Consider the following 16,780-nt stretch of genomic DNA (forward strand, 5'->3'; position numbering starts at 1 on the left):
AATAAACGTGATCACGCATCAAAAAAAGACATAAGGCAATCTAAGAATAAACGTGATCACGCATATTTTCAAAATAGGTTTCAACAGTGTGGTAGAATACAATTTAAGAGTAAATGTGATCACGCATATTTTACAATTAGCTTTCAGCAGCCAAAAAAAGACGTAAGACAATCTAAGAATAACCATGATCATACATATATTCCACATGGGTTTCAACAGTTGGTCAGAAAAGAGTAAACATGATCACACATATTTTACAAATAGCTTTCAGTAGACAAATGAAGAATAGGCATGGTCATGTATATTTCAAAATTGCTTTAAACATTCAATTACACAATAGGCATGGTCATGTCTAGTTCATACTATGCTTCAAGAATCTAAATATGCTCATTGAAACCAAATTACCAAAAGATCACATACCACACAAATAAAATCAATGTCGATCGAACAAAGTATATCAACATTATCAACCACAACCAAGCTTGAATAAAAAAAAAACTATTACCTTGAATGCATCGCTCTCAAAATAATCAATTAGTAGTTTCCAATCTTCACGATTTACTCCATGTGGAGACTTATCCAAGATAGTTCTTTCGCCCTTGTTTTCAAGATAGTGCACGTGCAACTTATGCCTGTAACTCCTATATTGGCGATTGAATTGGTGAAATACTACTTTTTTGACGTGGACGTCTTCTTCCAGATTAAACTTTTGCTGCAAGAAAAAGGTGATTGTTTAGAAAAACACAAAATAAACGTGATAACACAGAAAACTTTCCCACTAATTTCATGGAATGAACGATTGATACTGAAAATAATATTTTTGTATACCTTCATTCCAATCCACATCTTCCTCTTGTTTTCCATTGGGATGTCTTTCCAACGAGGGTGTTGAACTTGTGCAAATTGTTTTACCATCACACACGCTTCTGTCTTGAAGTCTTTAGCATTCTCGCCAACAATCCGATTTCTTGTCGGATGTATAATCACGTTTAATTTTGGAGTACGCTGACATTTCTTTTGGAGTGATAAGCCTTTCGTAACACCTCTGACTTTCCGTTTGGGCGCACCTATATCAAATATATATTATGGTTTAGCTAACCAATCACAATACGAATATACATTACATACAAACATGAAATTAATAATAAAACCATTAGCCGTATCGTGTTGTGAAATTATTGTTTCCTCCATTGATGGTTCCACCAACTCTTCTTGAAAATCTTCATCCATTTCATCAACTGTAGAGAGAAAAAATATATTATTTCTCATATAAAGAAATCAAAAAATTGAAAAGGAAAAAAATTCAATGAACAAAAATAACAACTTACACGAGGTGTTCACGATGCGATCGTTTGACATGATGTTGGGAAGATGCAAAAGAAAATAATATAATTTTGTAGTTTGCAGGAGAGCAAAGATTTAGACGAGAATGAGGAGAAGAAGTATAGAAATTTGCTGCAAAGTGAATAACGTGAGTTGAGAATGAGAGAAGAAGAATAGGGTTTAATTTGTTGAGTGGTGACTGAAGTGGGAGAACGTGAGTGGATGAGAACGTGTGAATATGTATTCTTTTATATTTTGCGGTAAATATTTGATATTGGCGGTAAGTTTTATGTTTTAGATTTTCTCCAAAAATTTAAATTTCACGTTTCATATATTTTTCAAAATAAATTTAATTCTTTTTTTTAGATATACTAACGGATTGCCTCTAAAAATATTGAAGACACTGCTAATTAAGTCTGCCTTTTTTTGGTAATAAACGTGATCACGTTTTCTGTTAAATACTCTTGGTCAAATTGTAAAACAAAACATATTATTGACGCCAAATCATTATACACGCTTTTCTTGTTATAAGCATGATCACGTTTATTTTGCAATAATTTTGATAGAGAATATAATACGAACTAATTCATATTATAAGCTAAATCAAACTCTACATATATATTCTTTTGGAAAGTTCTATATATAAGTTATAAAATTAAAATTTAATTATTAATTTAAGTTAAATTAGTGAATTTGAGGATAAACGTAATAAAATGAGGTGAAATGGTTCATATGAATATATTTCGCACCCAAAACTATGTTTAACAAGTCGATTCAATTATTCATTATAAAATAAATATTTATTAATTATTTTAAATTAAATTAGTGATTTTGAGGAAAAATATAATAAAAGGAGGTGAAATGGTTGATATCATGATATGAATGTATTTCGTTTGCAAGACTATGTATAACAAATTCTTTATTCAACTATTCGTTATAAAATAAACATTTATTAATTATTTTAAGTTAAATTAGCGATTTTGAGGAAAAATATAATAAAATGAGGTGAAATGGTTGATATGAATGTATTTCACTCGCAAGACTATGTATTACAAGTCGATTCAACTATTCGTTAAATATTTATTAATTATTTTAAAGTAAATTAGTGATTTTGAGGAAAAATATAATAAAATGAGGTGAAATGGTTGATATGAATGTATTTCACTTGCAAGACTATGTATAGCAGGTCGATTCAACTATTCGTTATAAAACTTGTAGACAATGTATTATAATATAGTATTGAAGTCGATTTGATAATAAAAAAATGAACTACTATAGTGTAAATAATGAAGTCGAAATAATTATACTCAATGAAATGAAGTTGAATTAATTAATTGAATTAAATTAGTGAAGTTTTAATAAAAAAATGAATCATATGATGGGGTTTTTATCGGAAAGCTATATAACATATACTTTATTAAAAGCGATATAATAGTAAGAAAATGAACTACTATAGTGTGAGTAATCGAAAAAAAATTAATTCAAGTGAATCATACAATGGGATTTTGCTCGAAAAACTATATAACATATACTTTATTTGAATATATTATAATGAAGTATTGTAATCGATATGATGATAACAAAATGAACCACTATTGTGTGAGTAACGATGTCGAAATAGTTATACTCGATGAAATGAAGTTTAATTAATTAGTGAAGTTGTAATAAAAATAAATTTTATAAGATATATATAATGAAGGAAATTTTATTAAAGTATAATCAATCCTACGTAGAGATTTTGCTCGGAATCTATATAACATGTACTTGAATACAATGAATTATAATATAGTATTAAACGCGATATAATAATTAGAAATAATTATACTCAATGAAATAGAGATGAATTAATTAATTGAAATAAATTAGTGAATTTGAAAAAAAAATTTGAATCATGCAATGGCATTTTGCTCGGAGAACCACATAACATGTAATATAATACAATACTTTATTATAATATATTACAATAAAGTATATGTAATATTGTTTTTCGAGCAAAATCTCATCGCATGATTCAGTTGAAAATTTTCTGTTTCGTTACTCACACTATAGTAGTTCATTTTCTTATTATCATATGGCTTTTAATAAAGTATATGTTATATAGTTTTCCGAGTAAAATCTCTACGTAGGATTGATTATATTGTATTTTTGCTTTCAACTTCACTAATTTATTTCAATTATGTAATTAAACTTGATGAACGTTGAGTTTAATTATTTCGACTTCAATAAAATATTATAATACATTCTCTTAAAGTTTTTTTTTTTTTTTTTTTTTTTGATCGGTCAAAGTCATGTTAGATGTTAGTAGTTAGTTCCCCATCCACTCCAAGAACCACCTTATCTCTCCATTCACCAAACTCCACCTTATATCTCCAATCACCAATTCGTTCCCAAGAGGGATCGAACCCGGGTCACTTCACTTAAGTGAGGACCCGGTGGCCAGTGGGCTAAGCCCCCTGGTTACATTCTCTTAAAGTATATGTTATATAGTTTTCCAACCAAAATTACATTGTATTCATAATTTTTTTTTTGAACTTCACTAATTTATTTTAATTAATTAATTAAAATTTGTTTCCTATTGTTATATAGCATTTACTGGATTATTATAATACATTTAATCCAAGTATATGTTATTTATTTTTTCAATCGATGCCCCATCATATGATTAATTTTATTTTTCTTTCTAACGCTTCACTAATGCGGTTGCCACTATCGGACAAGGTGGCAAAGTATAACTCACATATTATTGGTGTCTCATGTTCAAATCCACCAAACACCTTTTTTCTTGTATTTCGCTTTTTTTTTTTTTAAATCATCTTCGAATTTTTTTATTAAATAATTGAAAAAAATATAAAAATGAAAACAAATCTAGGAATACTTTGAAAGGAATCTCTAAATTAGTAGAAATAAATAAAATTAACATATAATTCGCAAAATAAAAAATAAAAATTGAAAAATAAAATAAATGTCAAAATAAATCTAGGATTATTTTATAAGAATCTCTAATGTCGTTGGACTCTTTCAAGCTAATTCCATGTCTCTTTTTTCATTTCTTTTTAAGTACCATCCTTTTCAATTAATTTCGAAACAAGTTCATCGTTCTATTGAGATTTGTTTTAGATTTTTTTTGACTATTTCCATGTATATCTCCTGATTTTGTTATGCAAATCTACTATCTAATCTCTATATATATTAGAATTATTGAGCTGAGTGGTCACATCTCTTCTCATTCTATTATACCAAATTTTAATAGACTCAAAACTCAAAACTGTGGTGTGGTTGTGAAAGTTGAAGATGACATGTGTTCGCTATTTTATTTAACACGCCGCAAGTGTACGGGTGCAATTGTGTACAGTAGCAAGCAAGGTCGTATTCCACAGAGACTGATTTAATCAATTCCTATCCTAAATTATTCTACTCTATCTGGACAAACGAAATTAAGAGTTTTTGTTGTAAAGAACAAAATAAATAAACAGCAGGAAAGAAAATAAATCAAGCTGCGAAACAGATAAACAGATAAGAGAAGATTTCCCAAGGCAAAGGTTTCAACAGATTCTCCTAACTAACATGTTCAGTTCAATTAATAAGATGATTCCTAAGGCAATCTCAAAACTAGTCTATACCCACTCCCGTGGCATACAAACCGTTGATTACATGCAAGGCTACCGTCCCCGGATCGCACTTCTAACATGCAACTCCTAAAAGCTCATAGGATTAACGCCCTCACAAATATCAATTCCCTTTAGAATTAAATATATGTGTTCTATGTTCTTAGTTCAGGTAATAATTATCATCTCCCGATCTCAAATTAAAACCTATGATTATGCTAAATTGGTGGCCAATCAATAAAGCAAACAATTGTAACAAGAACATAAAAAGGAAAAACAATCTCAATTAATTGAATCAAACAGTCAGAAATTCAAATCATGTCTACTCCCTAAACCCTGGGAAAAAGGATTCTAGCCACACATAGACATATGACTAAAAATCAATATCTCAAATACACAAATAAACATTCAACAATGAAACCGTAGTAGAATTCGAGAGTCTTCAGTTCTTGCTCCAATGGTGTTCTCCGTGTCTCACAGCTCTCAGGCAAAGTCAGAATATGATAAAAGGTGATAAAAGGTGTCTGGGATAAGCTAAAAGATGGTATTTATGAGCCCTAGGTCGTCTAAGCCCGAAAATACTCCAAAAACGCGCTTTTAGTGAAAAATCGGAAAAACTGGGCGGAACTCGGCGTTTCGCGCGGCCGGGTCGCGCGGCCTTCTCGCGCGCCCGCGCGCTGTGCCCGCGTGAGCAGTCCAGCAACTTCTGCCATCGTCGCGCGGCCGGGTCGCGCGGCCGCGCGCCTGGACCGCGCGACCTCGCGCGGCCTTGCGCAGTGATTTTGTTTTGGCTCGTTCTCCCTCGTCCGAACTCCGATTTACGAACCGTTTGCGCTCACGAACTCCTCTCGAGATGAACTACAACTTGTATTTCAGACAAATCTTCCAAATGCTTCTTCCTTATTTCTGAAAATACGTTCAAACACAAGCGAGTGACAAGTTCTTGACCTAAAACCAATATAAGCTCAAAATAAACCATCAAACACACAAAAACCTCATAACTAACCATCAAAAATGACATACCAAGAGGTAAAAATGCATGTTTATCAACATGGGATTTCAAGAATACTACGGCGTGTTGGTGGATATAGTTCAGTTGGACTATTTTGGAAATAATCATGTGACGTTGTTCAAGTGTGATTGGTATGAAGGCAAGTCAGTGCAAAAAGACAAACACAATTATACAAGTGTCAACTTATCAAAACCATGGAAGACAAATGAGCCATATGTGTTGGCAACTCAAGCAGAACAAGTTTATTATGTTAATGACATAAAACTTGGCAATGATTGGAAAGTTGTTATCCGAGCACAAACGCGCAATATATGGAATGTGGTTGAGAATAAGGAGGATGAATGTGTAGTGAGTAATGGGTCTTATCAGCAAAATGAATCACATTCTACAATCGGCATGATTCAACCTAATAATGATTTTGTCGAATGGTGTCGAAATGATGTCCCGGGATCAACCATCTCCACAACAGCAATAACACCAAGAAAAGAGCATCCTCAAGCAGAAGAAGAAGAAGAAGAAGAAGAAGAAGAAGAAGGAGATGAAGAAGAACAAGAAGATGATGATGATGATGAGGAGGAGGAGGAGGAGGATGAAGAGAAGGAGAAGATTGACGACAGCGAAGATGATTTATGATGTTTTTTTAATTCTATTTTAATATATTTGTTGTTATGAGAATTATTTAAACAAGATTGACTCTTATTTCATATATAATAAACGTGATCACGTCTTCTGAACAATACTGTATTCATAATAAGCGTGATCGCGTCTTCTGAGCAATACTCTTATTTCATAATAAGCGTGATCACATTTTCTTAGCAATACTCCTTATTTCATAATAAGCGTGATCACATTTTCTGAGCAATACACATATTTCATAATTAGCTTGATCATGTCTTCTGAGCAATAATCTTTGTGAACCAAAGCCTGATATTAGCATATCAATTCATTGCATTATGCTTTTTTTATTATAAACGTGATCACGTTTAATGTGCAGTAGTGTGGTTGAAGAATTACAAACTAATTCGTATTAAAATACAAATTAATTTGTATATTATCATCGCATTTCTTAATATTTATAATATCATTGTTATTTTTGTGACATATAGTGACAATACATCCCGCCAACAATTAAGTTTGTCACTAATGAATTTTTTGGTGACGAGTGAAACGACTGTCACAACTTAACAAAGAAATTTAGTGACAATAAATAAGAATAATTAATATCGTATGTCACTATTGCACTTTGCGGTGACACCATAATATATTGTCACTATTTATATGATTGCAGTGACAAATTTAACAATCATCACAGACGTATAGTGACATTAAATAATGACAATAATACAATTCATCACTGTTATAATCATTGTGACGAAAATAAATTATTGTAACTATAAAAATATTTATACTGACAAATTAACAAGTGTCACTAATATATAGTGACAATAAATAATGACAGCAACAAAATTTGACACTATTATGTTATTTTGTGATATTAATACGTGTTGTCACTATATTCAAACTTGTAGTGATAAAAATATAATTGTCACTACTATACAGTGACATTAAATATCCGCAACAATATGATTTATCACTATTACATTATATTGTCACGATACACAATATTGTCACTATACATATGTTTTGTAGTGATAAAAATAAGATCATCACTAACATGTAGTGACAATAAATACTGACAACAATTAAATATGTCACTACTACACTATTTTGCAACGGTATATCGTACCGTCACTACATGCATATTTATAGTTACAACACTCAATTCGTCACTGATATATAGTGACAAAAATTATCGACAATAAATTTTTTTGTCACTGATACATTATTTTGTGACAACGATTTTTTTTGTCACTGAAAAGCTATTTGTAGTGACAGAAATATGATCGTCACTCGTATTGTTGCCACTAAAAACCGTTTTTTTTGTAGTGTTTCTTTTTCTTTTTTAATAAACCTTAATTTAATAATATATGGATGCGCTCCAATGAGACCCTTATTTTTCGTGAGACACGGAGACCCTTATTTTTCAATGAATAAGACATATATACTGATGAATCAAGGCCATATATATTGATGAATAACAAAATTGAAAATATTTCGCTTCCTTCAGGATTCGAACCCTAAGAAAAAAATTCGCCATCTAGATACAATATCAATCATAGGATTGATAAAATAAATGCACGAGATCGTATCTTAAATCTCACTAAAAATAGAGGATTTCATTGAAACGCTCCACTATATATATATGGCCCTGTTCCAATGAGACCCCCTAATTTTAATAAGATCTAGGGCACGATCTGGTGCGTTTATTTTATCAATCATATGGCTGATATTGTATCTGGAGAGTGAATTTTTTTCACAGGGTTCGAATCCTGGAGGGAGCAGAATATTTTAAATTTTGTTATTCATCAGTATATAATACATTGTTCATCAGTATATACGGCCATGTTCATCAGTATATATGTCTTATTCATTACAAATTTTTTAATTTTTATTTTTCGTCGGTATATACATCTTGTTCATTAGATATACGTTTTGTTCATTAGTATTATATGTCTTATTCATTGTACTCATGTTACACGAAAAATAGAGGGTCTCACTGGAGCGCGCCCCTATATATATAATAGTTCAATTTTAAAAATTACGTCACAACTTGAATTTAAAATTTTTGAGCTCAGACATTAATCAATTTTCCCTATCACATGCACGTTGCATTGATAGTATTTAGCTTCTTCTCATATGGTCCTTGCAAACGTAGATTTGTCAAAGATGGCAAATGAAAATCAGCTTTTTTTTTTGTTATCTCTCCTTTTTTTCATAATAAATTTATCCATCAAAATAAATATATTTTTAATGAAATTTAATATGCATAATTAGGTGATTTTTGGTGCAGGGATTAAAGAGTTCAATGTAGGGATGACAATGGATCCTGGACCCGGTCCAGATCCGCGGATCCAGATCCTAATGGATCTGGAGCAAAAGTTTCGAGATCTAGATCCGGTCCAGATCCGGCCCACGGATCCAGTTACATATATAAAAAAAAAATATAATTTTACTTTATTTTTATCAAAGTCTACCTTAAAGATCTATTACTAATCTTATTAAAATACGATTTTATAAAAAAAGAGAAAACCTAAAAAAACCCTTGAAAGCACAAAAAAGCAGACTAAGGGCCGAGCCTCATTAAAACCTTTCTACGGAAAACCCAATGGGAAAAACCGTAGAAAGGAAAAAGAGTACTCGTCTACAAACTAAAAAAGAAAAAAGAGGGGGGAGAGAGCGGAAGAGTAAGTTTCCGGAACTTCGGCCTAACCATCGTCCCCAAACCAACCCGGCTCTCGCCCCACAGAAAAGAAAAAGCATGGGCAGATGGCCGGTGATACGCCGTCGCCAAAAAGCCCAAAAAGAATAGCTAAACGGCCGGTTAGACTCCGTCGCCGTTAGCTCGAATAAAAACAACACACTAATCTAAACATATCTTTTCATATATAATGTATATAATTCTATTTAAGATAATATTTTATTTTTATCTTAATTTAAATTTTAGTTATTATTATTATTATTATTATTATTATTATTATTATTATTATTATTATTATTATTATTATTATTGATAATAATGTTTTTTTCTTCTTCAATGTAAAAATAGAAGACACATGGTTCCACTGTTACTGAATATTGTGATGAAGATAGAGATAAAACTAATTTTCACGATATGATAATTAATTTTCATCCCTTTTTTACATACACAATTAAATAAGTGTGTAACTCATCATTTGTTACTTGAATATCATATTCTTACTTATTATGAAATTTTATACTAATATTTTTATTTAGGTTATGATTTAATCTTTATTTTTAAATAGTTGTTGATACTTTAGACAAACTTCGATTTTATTTATAGTTAATTTAAAATTTATAAATATTTTAAAAGAGAAAAAATACGGATTTGGGTGTGGACCTGGGACCCTGTGAATCTTATGGACTTGGATCTGGATCTTATTATTTTGGATTCAATAAATTTGAATCGAATCTGAACCTAAATAAAAAAATTCGAATTTGGATCTGGACCAAGCAAGATCCGGCCCATTGCCATCCCTAGTTCAATGTCGCAGCAATCGAATGGAAAAAAGTACAGAAAAGAAGAGAATTTCGGTGCATTGTTGGCGAGCTATTAGTTTGGGCTAAGATTTGATTAATTTTATTTGTGGCCCATTAACTAATTGGCTTTATAATACTTTGACCTTGGAGGGAAGCAATTAGTCAAGTTTGGAGGCAAGACAAAAGACGCAAGGGGAGTGGCGGCTGAGGAGCTTTTTTTTTTTTATTTGGGAAAGTTGGGGAGGAGGAACAGTGGAGTTTAAACCGGAATTTTACTGTTCACAAACAGGAGGTCGCACCGCTTGGTGTCCCTTTAGGGACAGGAACTTAAAATAAATAAATAAATAATAGGAGCTTATTTTATTAGGGAATCATCTTTGTTTGTTTTAATAGTTTTCGTAGGAGCTAGCAATTCAGGATTGGTTTTCTTTCTCATCGAATCATCTATGGATTGAATTCTTGGTGATAAATTTATATTTTATTTTAATTTATTAAATTTGTTAATTATGTTTTCTTTGTTTAATTTTATTATTATTATTTTTATTTTTATTTTTTTGATCGGAAAAGGGCATTCATTAAAACAGAAGAAAGCAAGGAAACATTGGTACAAGAAGTACCCAGCAAACAGAAACGAGGAAACAAGAAAAAAAAAAAAAAACTACAAACAGACACGATTGAGGACGGAGGAAAAACAAATGACCCCCCCAACTCAGACCCAAGCAGCAGAACAGGTCAACAGTTTGCATCAAGAAACCAAGAGCTGAACCCATCTGGTGGGAGCCGAATCTTGTACGCGGTAAGCCACCCCCAAACTCTAGACTTAATTTCCGCCACCACTTTATGCGAATTCCAAACTGCTTGATTAAATTTGCAATCATTTCTCCATTTCCACAGACTCCAAATACAACAAAACCAAATGCAAGTATAAAACGTAGTGTCTTCTTTCGTTCCCAGGTTTGTAAAAAGATGAAGATGATTCTTCACATTCGATGGAAGTACCGATGTTCTCCGAATCCAAGAGAGGAGGGCGTACCAAATTTCTGAAGCTGCGGGGCAAGGAGAAAAGAAGATGCTCAGCTGATTCGATTTCATTCTTGCACAGCACACATTCGACTTCAGCAGACGAGTGGATCACATTTCTTTTAAGAAGATTTTCACCAGTAGCCATCCTTCCTTTAAACACCCTCCAAATCGTCGTTTTCACCTATGAGAATAGCATGATTAGTTTTTTTTTTATTCGGTGAGAATATTGAAACATTAGTTCAAAATCTATGAGACCTAATTGTTTGTTTGATTGATTTAATTGGATTTTGATTTATTTTCTGAGCAGGGTGTTTTAATTTGATTTTCTTGAGTCTAGTTACCTTAAGTTAATTTAGATTAGTGTCAATTAGTTCCCTCAATCCGTAATTATTGAAATCGGGCTAATTAGTGGCGAAGTTATCGTATCGGTAGTAGGGAATAAATTGGTAGACGAATTATTACTTGCATTTTTTGCGTAATTTGTCTAAATTGGTTCCTTCATCTTAGTGTTATTGAAACATTAAATCTAGGTCTGACGTTTACCGATAAGTTGTGTTTTAATAAGGGTAATAATTAGGTCTGGTGTCTACAGCTAACTATCGATAAATCAAGTGGGAATTGGGGTACGTCCGCTGCATTCACGGTATCCTATAACTTGTTGGTCCATGAGAATTAATTTATCTTTGCGTCTATGATCAAAGTAGTGACTAGTGTGGATTTATTCGAAGCGAGTCCGTTTTATTCTTGATTTATCTTGTATTTGCTATTTTACTTGTTTTTTTTTAGTTTTTAATCAATCTCTCAAATTTAAGGTGTGGTGGCTACACCAAACTTGATCTTTAAAAAATTGAGTGCATTCACCCGTTCTCTGTGGTTCGACCCTACTTATTGCTATACTAATTTAATTATTTGTAGGATTGTAGGAATTATTTGGTGGTATACGACGATCACCAATAAGCAATGAATTTTCACTATTTTTTAATGTTCTTATTTATAAGTTTATTATAGATTTAGTGTTTATCCCCGTGCATGCACAGGAAACATTTTTATATTTCTATATTTATATAAAACTAATATTTCTCAATTCTCCTTAATTTTTATTTTTCTCATTCATTCTCATTTTCCTCACAACTCATATCCCACATTTCTTTATAATTATACTCCACTTTGAATTAAGCCTATACAAATAGGCTTTATTTAGATTTTATAAGTATTTTTTGCAAGGTATATGCTTCTTTATAGCTCTAGACGAGATGATTCTAAAAATTCACTTTTGGTCTTTCAAACTCCAGACAACATAATGTTGAAAGTCAGAGGTGATCTATCAAGTTTCATCCAATATGTACTCATAACTCAATTTTGGCTCCAAAAAATATGATGCTCACAAGTTAGAAGTGGTTTGTCAAGCTCCAAACGAGATGATGCTCATAACTTAATTCTGACCTTTTAAGTTTCAAATGAAATAATGCTTAGCACTCAGCTCCGGTCTTTCAAGCTCCAAATGAGTGATGTTTAGGACTCGGCTCCGGTCTATCAAACTATGGAGAAGATAATGCTCACAAGTCAGTTATGGTCTTATGAGCTCCAGATGAAATGTTTCTCACAAGTAGTTTTTATCCTTCAAGTTGCAAATGAGATGATACTCGTAAGTCAAATCTCATATAACAAATTTCATATAAAATGATGATTAGAAGTTCGACGTACAAAAATCAAATGTGATATTACGAGCTACAGGCAAGATGATGCTCAAAAGTATTGTAAGGTTTAGATGAAAAGATGTTTACATATAAGATGTGGTCATAAATTTTACCTATCAATTTAAAAAAATTATACTCCTATAACATTAGTAAATTTTTCCTATATACGATTAACAAAAAATACAATGTATCAATTTTTTTTATTTTTTATTTTTTATTTATCATATCTTATGTTAAATGTATCTAATTTATTTTTTCTTATTTTTTAAAAATCTCCAACCTCACGTCAACTTTTTATGAAATTTTATCAAATAAAAACTTATTAACAAAGGCAATCTATTTTAGCTCTCAATAAAAAAATTAATTTATAACTGGCGAAAATTGTTGAGATTATTATAGTTTGAACTGTACAATCAATTCAAATAAAATTAATTAAAAATAATTTATACAAAGACCATTTCATATGCAATGATAATTATGATGTAAAGATATTTTCCATCGAAATTCGACGAGTTACACATTGGTCAATTATAGCTTCATACATGTATTAAAAATTACAACTTAGTATATAACATACTATAAATGGTTATGAGAATTAACATCAAATACACATTTAGAGATAGAGCAAATAATGAATGAGTAATTATTAAAGAAAATTTAAATACTAGTAATATAATATTTGTAATATTAAGTTTATTATTATCATTATTATTAATAACAAAAAAAATCATGCTGCTGGTATCCATGACCAAGCATGCCAATGGTGCTCGTCTCCTAAACCCGATCTTAATCATACATTAACCCGATCTTATTGCTTTTACATATTTAAATGAGATATTTTGCTACAATAACTAGTTAATCTAAAGTTAGGCACAAAAGATAACCAAGTAAACTACCACCTCAATTAATAGTTTGTTTTTTAATATTGACATGATAGTGTTTTGCTCATCGCCTTCTGGCCCTTCTCCTATATTGGCAACCTGATAATTCATATTTAAAAAAAAAAAAAAACCTTTATTTTAGTTGAAAGATGAAGAAAATGAATTTAAATAATTCACTAAAGTTAAATAGGAAAAAAAATTATTAGTTTTTAAATAAAAAATAATTATTTTATTATATTGTCTACATTGTAGTTATTTTTTTGTAAATTTTTATTTTATTATTATTTTCAAATAAAATAAAATAAAAAATTACAATGTGAACAATACAGTAAACTATATATCTAAATTCTTTTTTATTTTATAAAATAAATTAATTAACCTTTTTCTTATTTAATTAATTTATAACTAGCCATAATGTGGTTGCATAGACATCCCTCTCCGGCCCTCTGCAAAAGAAAATTAAATTTAGTATAAAAACATAAACTAAAATTACCTATCACGAATAATTTGGCCAAAATTCCCTCAAAATAAATAAATTAATAAATAAATTGGCCGAAAGGATTCAAGTAAAGGTTAAGCGCATTATCCCTCTCTTGAGGAATATTGTCGACCCTTAGGGCTGGGAATTTCGGGATCGGGTAATCGGGTACCCGATACCCGACCCGAAAAAATCGGGTATAGGGTATCCGATACTCGATTTTTTCGGGATCGGGTATTTAGGGATCGACATAATCGGGTATCGGGTATACCCGATCCCGATCGGGTATACCCGAATTACCCGATATTTTTAATTAATAAATTTTAAACTAATTAATTAAATTAAATATGAAATCTAAATATTCTAAATCTAAATTAAACTAACCCTCCCTCCCGAGTCCCGCCCCCTGTACTGCTTTCTTTCCCCCAAATCAATTCCCAAACTCCCAGCCCGTCGACCCCGCCCTAACCTCTCGGCTCTCACTCCAGAGTCCAGCCCGGCCGGCCGCCCCACTCGCCGTCGCCCCTCGCCCCTCGCCAGCCCGGCGTCGGCGCCAGTCATCCCAGCCCCTCGCCCCTGCAGCAGTCCGCGAGTCCCTCGCCTCCCCAGTCCGCGAGTCCCTCGCCCGTGCAGCAGCCATTCGCCGCCGCAGCAACGTCCCTCGCCTCCCCAGTCCGCCGCCCTGAGGCCCCTGCCGGCCCCGTCCACCGGGCCGTGCCACTCCCATGCGCCGCGCACAGTTCCCAGTCTATGAGCCCTAAGTTTCTGCCATCTGCCATCTCCGCCGCGCCGAGCCCCTCCTCGATCCGCGCACTGCGCCCAGGTCCCATCTGCCATCTCCGCCCAGATCCGCCGCTCTGACGTCTCCACCTCTCCAGATCGGAGTCCTCTCTTCCCCCATCTGCTGTGATTGAGCCGCTTTCCCACCGGTCCGGCCGTCCACCTCCAGTCTCGGACCTTCCCCCACCCGAAATCCCTCTCGGCCCCTCCCCCAAAATCGAGCTCCAAAATTGACCGGGTAATTTCGGGTACCCGAATACCCGACTCGGGTACCCGAGTCGGGTATTAGGGTACCCGATTTCATTTTCGGGGTCGGGTATAGGGTTTAGGAGATTTTCGGGTTCGGGTACCCGATTTTTTCGGGTAGGGTACCCGAACCCGACCCGATTCCCAGCCCTATCGACCCTAGTTAGGCCTACGAGATATGAAATCCATGGTCCATAATTAATATTTCAATTCGAATTTTAGCATAAATTATTATTTTAAAGATACATTTTAAATATATATATCTATCTATCTATATATATATATGCGCACACACATAATTAACTAATTGTTATATTGTAAAAAGAATTATGATAATAATTATGAACTAACTAAGGAATTTCATCTCGATCTTTTGAGTGTACAAATGGAACGAACATATCATATTGAATTTATTTATGTATTTTACCATTTTCACTAAAAGTTTGTGGCCAGCAACGTCAACGTGTGTGCCTAACTCGGCAAAACTATTTTAGTGGAGACAAGCAAAACAAAAATGAAAAATATTTTAGTGGAGACAGCCAAAATCCCACCAGTCTAATAAAATAGGCATTTTCATTAAGTCTATAAATACTCATAGATTTCATATATTTATGGCTGTTTTGCTGTGCATGTGAGATAATGTATGGTATTTTTAACTGTGATATTTATTAATTTGTTAGATATTAATATTATGTTTAATAAGATATAGTATAATTTTTTTTAACGATATCACATATATCAGGTGTGATTCAAAATTCAAAAAATATGAATAGCAGATAACGAGTCATTAATTTATAAAAGGCTTTAATTGACTTACAGAGCAAACAACATACATATGTATCTATCTGGCACTTATCGAATCCTTAGGTTTGTTTGGTACGCGTATGAGATAAGGTGTGATATGTTTGATTGAAATGTCATATTAATATCATGTTTGGTAAAATATACTCCATTAAAATATTTATAAACTATAAAATGTATGTGATATATATTGATTCCACAAATGTATATTTAAATTATGATTCGGTTCCGAATTCCATTCGAGCCATTCTCCAATTTTTTTTTAATTCATAATAAATGTTTTATTCAAAATTTTATTAGGAATAATGTTAAATAAGGATTTTTAATAAAAAAAATTCTTTAAATATCTGATTTTTTATGGCATAATTAAGAAAAACGAGTAAACTTTTCCCAATTCCTTAGTTATATTTTTTAACCGAGAGAACACTCATTTAGGGATGGATCGTATTGTATAGTGCATTATTTTATTATGTCGTGTACCGAAAATTTGCATATCAAAATTTGAATATGGCACATATCATATTAGTACCATATCATTTTTTTGGTATATCGTTTCATATTGAAATTTCACAATATATCGAAATTATTGTTATACTGAAAACTTATTTAATACTCATATATTCAATATCATATATTGGTACCATACCAGTCTTTTCGAGATATTGTTGCATATTGAAATTTTCATCGAAAATATTGTTATAACAAAATATTTATTTAATATTCTCTCCATGATACTCCATCCCATAAAGCATGACCAAGTTCTTTTTTATATGGGTCTTAAGAAATTGATATTTTGTATGTTAAGTGTAGTAGGT

The sequence above is a fragment of the Salvia miltiorrhiza genome, chromosome 5 (genome assembly GCF_028751815.1).
Source record: "Salvia miltiorrhiza cultivar Shanhuang (shh) chromosome 5, IMPLAD_Smil_shh, whole genome shotgun sequence".
Taxonomy (NCBI): domain Eukaryota; kingdom Viridiplantae; phylum Streptophyta; class Magnoliopsida; order Lamiales; family Lamiaceae; genus Salvia; species Salvia miltiorrhiza.